Below are 5,351 nucleotides of genomic sequence, written 5' to 3'. Positions count from 1 at the left end.
ATTTTTAAACTAGTAATATTTAAAGTGACTTAAAATTACATTTATTCACATCTTGATAAAAGCACAGGTATCTTGAAATTCAGAGGAGACATCTTCAGTTTGAGTTACTGTATTTTATATTGAATCCAGGGGGGAAAGCAGGTTGGAGCTTGAATTACAAAGAAAATTACCTCACTTCCCCACCCCATATTTTGTAGCAGGAACTGTTGCTGGTGGAAATGGGATTCTTGGGGGCCACAAGGAAAGCATTCCAGGAGACCCACAAGGGAGGATGAGGTCTGGTGATAAAATTTATTTGTGGTGCCAGATGCAAATTCAAAGGAGTTCCCCTGAGTTTCCAGTGTCCTACCTCTGTCTCTTCCACCATGGAAAAAGTCCAATCTTGCCTTCATCAGGCCCAGAAATAGGGACAGTGTCCAGACATTTTGTGCCATTCCAAGGTTAGTCCAGTCCAGCCTTTCCCACCAGCCAGCTAGCTTAGGTTGTTTTCCCAGCTGTGCCTCCACAGGCCCCAAATTTGGAGTCCTGTGTGGTGAATTTGGAGTCCTGGTGGTTGCTGGGGGCTGCAGTCTGCTGCTAGCCCCACATGGTTGCTACGAAGAGAACATGCGAAGAACCTGGAGATCGCATGTTACCAGGGGAGAGAGAGATAAAGGACTTTGTTAGCTGGGGTTATATTATTTTGGGCTTGGGAAGGACCAGGTGCTTTTTTAAACTAACCAATCAACTTCCCAAGCTTTTGTGGGCTTCTGAAGGGTCCACTCCCTAATCAATCCATTCTTTCCCAGGGCTAGACTGACAGGCCTCTATGGTTGTCCTCTTGGCTCTAATTGCACTGTGCTCACCTCCCCTTTTACTATTCTATCCCCTCCCATAGTGACCTGCAGGGGAACTGATGGGTGGTGCCCTGGGGAGTGTGTAAAGCTGTAATTTCCCTGGGAAGTAAGCAGGCTTGATTATGCTCTCATCTGGTTCCCTTTCCTTCCTTCCTTTATTAATATCTAGCTACCTACACTAACAGAGCTAAGCAGTTAAGTACTACTGCTGAAGATCACATTGCTTCTTGACTCACATTCCCTACCTGAGGCTTCATTTACAATGATAATTTTCTTTAGACGTTTCTAAAAAATGATTGTTCATAAAGAAAAGAGACCGTCTTCCTTAATGCCAAAGGCTAACAATAATTGAGTGGTTTGATTTCTACTCATTTTTCTTAAATCTCTGATTGCTTACACAATAATTTTCTTCCCCAATCAATTAGTCTAACAATTCACATCAATATTTTATTTTTAATGGTTGACTACTCATTTCATTAAAAATGTAAGTGCATTAGCTCTATGTAAAATGATTCCATTGGGATAGCCTTGTTTAAATATTCATAACATGAAAATTAATAAATCTGAGCCTAGTGTTTGCATTTTTAAAAGGCAGGCTACTGTCAGATGTATTTAGTCCCAGATGAAATTCACTAAATTAAAAACTTTGAGCATCATCTTTTTATTGATTCTTCTTTACAATAAAACGAAGCAACAGAAATGCTATGAGAACAATATTACTACCCAATGACTCATTGCCTCTCAGCTTTACCCACTTATAACTAACTCCCCTTCCTCTCTATCTTTCTTGCTACCCTCCACTCCTATCACTTGGATTCTGACCACTAAGTCAGCCTGTCTGAAATCAAAGAAGTTAAATGCTGGATGTGCATAATATTTATTTCCACTTTATTCAATCTCTCTGTTCTCCCCCTCCCCCCACCCCCCAATAAAGCTAATGAATCATAAAAGTGTACAGCAAGCTCTAGGGAAAACTGTTTCCATTGGGTTTCCTCCCAATTGAAGGACGAGGAAGACACTTCATGGCTGTTTGCTGTATGTCGATTCATGAGTATATATAGCTTAACAATCGCAAACTTGACAAATTTATACATTGATTAGAAAGTGAAAGAATCTAGCTAGAGTAGAGCATCTCTGATAAGCTACCAAAGCCTCGAGAATGCCATTTACATCATTCACAAAAATTAACTTGAAATGGATTAAAGCGTTAAATCTAAGACCTGGAAAAACACACACCTTATAAAACTCCTAGAATAGCACACAAAGGAAAACTCTGGCATTGCTCTTGGCAATGATTTTTTTTAATATGATACCAAAAGTATAGGTGATAGAAGCAAAAATAAACAAATGGGACTACATCAAACTAAAAGGCTTCTACGCAGCAAAGGAAACAATCAACAAAATGAAAAGGCAACCTATGGAATGGGAAAATATATTTGCCAATCATATAGTTGATAAGGGCTTATTATCTAAACTATATAAGGAACTCATACAACTCAACAGAAAAAAAGCAAATAATCTGATTAAAAGCAAAGGACCTGAGTAGACATTTTCCCAAAGAATATATACACATGTCCAACACGAAGAGGTAGGTGCTCAACATCACAAGTCATCAGACAAATGCAAACCAAAACCGCAAGCTACCATTTCATACCTAGCGGGATGGCTATTATCCAAAAGAGAAGAGGCGATAAACATCAACGAAGATGTGAAGGAAAGAAATCCTTGTGCACTGCTGGTGGGGATGTAAACTGGTGCAGCCACTATGGAAAACGGTATGGAGGTTCCTCAAAAAATTAAAAATAGAACTATCATATGACCCAGCAACCCAACTTCCGAGTACATATCCAAAGGAAATGAAATCACTATCTTGAAAAGATATCTGCACTCCCATGTGCATTGCAGCACTATTCGCTAACATATGGAAACAGCTTAAGTATCCATCTATAGATGAATGTATAAAGAAAATGCGATGCATATATAGTATAGATATGCAATGAAATATTTTTAAAAAAGAAAGTCCTGCCATTTGCAACAACATGAATGAAGCTGGAGGGCATTATGCTAAGTGAAATTAGCTGGATAGAGAAAGGAAATACTGCATGGTATCACTTACATGTAGAATCTAAAAAAGAATGAAAGAAAGAACAAATTCTCTTCCAGTTCTAAATTATATATAAAAATGAGTAGGTCTTTGAAATAGAAAACCCAGGCTGGACTGGCAAATAGTTGACACAAAAGTGACCCCATCCTACCCCATAGGGACCCAGATCACACTCCTTTATCTGGAGCCCATACAGAGTCTCAGAATCCTCTCTACCCACTCCTTCAGTCAGCCTCTACCAAATGCTCAGAATCGGCTCATGAGTTGAAACTTACTTGCCAGCCCTGATGGTGAGATTAACAGAAGAGGAAAAATTCATTTCCACTTAGTCAGGGCAGGCTAGAGCTCAGCAATAATGACAGGCAGGTGTCAGAGACCTCCACAAGGCATCAGACTTTGGAGGTCAAAATTCAGGTTTGAGGCTGCAAGGACAGAGAAGCCTTCAGAACAGCAAAGATAAGACCCCCAGATTTGTTTGAAATGGAACCTGAAATCAAACACACAGACACTTCTGTGTTTAGTTTTGAAGATGTGGAGTTGTGTTTGTGATCCTGGTCATCCTTTATAAATTATGTTCTTTTTCTGGGCCAAGGAAGGAAAGAAAATACTCAAATCCATACACTATATTTATTTGATTTTACTGAAAACTTATGAATTCAGTTGTCCTATTGTGAATGAGGCACATGTGGAATCCATATATATAGCAGAGAAACAGATGGTGCAGTCTCTCCCTGCATATGTACACAGAGGCTATGCACGCATAAGATATACAAAGAATTGAATGTTTAGAGATAGTGTGTATATTATGTACAGCTGAAAAATCCTGGAGTCATCTATTTTAGAGTTTCTCCAAGTGTGGTCTACAAACCACCTGCCTCAGAACCTCCTGGGGTGTCTGTTAAAATGCAGACCTGCTGAATCAGTCTCCTCCACACCTCTGCCAAGCCTGGTTCTGGGTCAGTACCGTGTTCCTAGTCAGTAGGCAGCCACTGGATGCAACAAATGTTACTCTGTGACTCTGGGGACCTAGGTATGTGCTTCTGGGCATGACTGTATTTCACAGACAAATGTAACTACATTTTAGACTTATCAGTGGTTTTAATATTCTCTTTATCCCTCCTTTTCTCTATCAGCTAATTGTGGCTTTACTAAATTTGTGCTGCCTTTCATTATTAGTCTTTCCTCTGGGTTTGTAGCACATTGTGTCTAGCTATGGTGAAGCTTATAAAATCACCCCTGTTGTCTTTTTCGCCCTGGCCGCTTGAAGATCAACCTTCATCATGAATGATACAGTAACTATCCACACCCAGAAGTTTGTCACCAACAGACTACTTCTGCGGAAACAAATGGTCATCGACGTCCTTCACCTGGGAAGGCAACAGCACCCAAGACAGAATTTTGGGAAAAAGTAGCCAAACTGTACAAGACCACACCAGATGTCATCTTTGTGTTTGGATTCAGAACCCATTTTGGTGGTGGCAAGACAATTGGCTTTGGCATGATTTATGATTCCTTGGATTACACAAAGAAAAATGAACCCAAACATAGACTTGCAAGACATGGACTGTATGAGAAGAGGGCCTCAAGGAAACACAGAAAGGAACTCAAGAGCAGCATGAAGAAGGTCAGGGGGACCGCAAAGGCTGATGCTGGTGCTGCAGAAAGAAGGAGTTAAGATTCTTCAGTGACTTTATCTGCGGTGAGTGTGCAGATTTTTCATGGGAAGATTAATAAACTAAGAACTTTTAAAAAATAAAATAAAACCATTCCTGTTACATCTGGTCTTGTATCTTCCCCCTGAGTCATTATAGCCTCTTTGCAGTTTCCTGGCTGTGCCCTTGACATCATTAAACAGTCCTGATTTTCTGAAATCTAAATGGGCAAGAATGAGCTACAATAAAAAAGAGCAAGAGTAATGCTGCACATTTATACCCTGTCCTTTCACCTGGAGGCTGCCCACAAATCCCAGCTAATATGATTAAGTGTTAATTCAGTGGATCTCATCATCACAGAAAAGCAGCCCCCTTGGAGGAGTAAATTATGGCACCTGTTTAGTTGCATTAAAATCACTACTTAAAAGGTATAGATAGTAATCGGGTAATATACCATAGGCGACAGAAACTGAAAGGAGAATTTCAGAAGCTAAATGTAGTAAAGGGCTCAGCTTGGCTGGGGATCCGAGGGCAGAGCCTTAATTTGTCAACTCCAGTGATGGCTGCACATGATAAAGGACTGAGAGGTCAGAGATCGTTCTAGCATCAGTTCAGGACCAAAGGGCGGAAGGTCGCAGTCCTCTGAGGAATTACCTGGACCATCGCGCACAAACAAGGTGGGCTGGCAGCCCGCACGTGAACCAGTCCAAGGCCGCAGGACTGAACATGCTAAGCCAAGCTCCTGAAAACGCTGATCAT

At 40.6% G+C, this 5,351-nt stretch overlaps 1 pseudogene across 1 annotated transcript; it reads left to right on the top strand.

Annotated features, from left to right (window-relative positions):
• The first annotated feature begins 4,220 nt into the window (after positions 1-4,220).
• On the top strand, positions 4,221-4,615 carry LOC308553621 (small ribosomal subunit protein eS24 pseudogene; annotated as a pseudogene). Its single transcript has one exon. The product of its transcript is annotated as a small ribosomal subunit protein eS24 pseudogene (transcript).
• The last annotated feature ends 736 nt before the right edge of the window (positions 4,616-5,351 follow it).

This window comes from Miniopterus schreibersii (genome assembly GCF_964146895.1).
Source record: "Miniopterus schreibersii genome assembly, chromosome: 2".
Taxonomy (NCBI): domain Eukaryota; kingdom Metazoa; phylum Chordata; class Mammalia; order Chiroptera; family Miniopteridae; genus Miniopterus; species Miniopterus schreibersii.
This window is presented reverse-complemented; position numbering and strand designations above follow the sequence as displayed.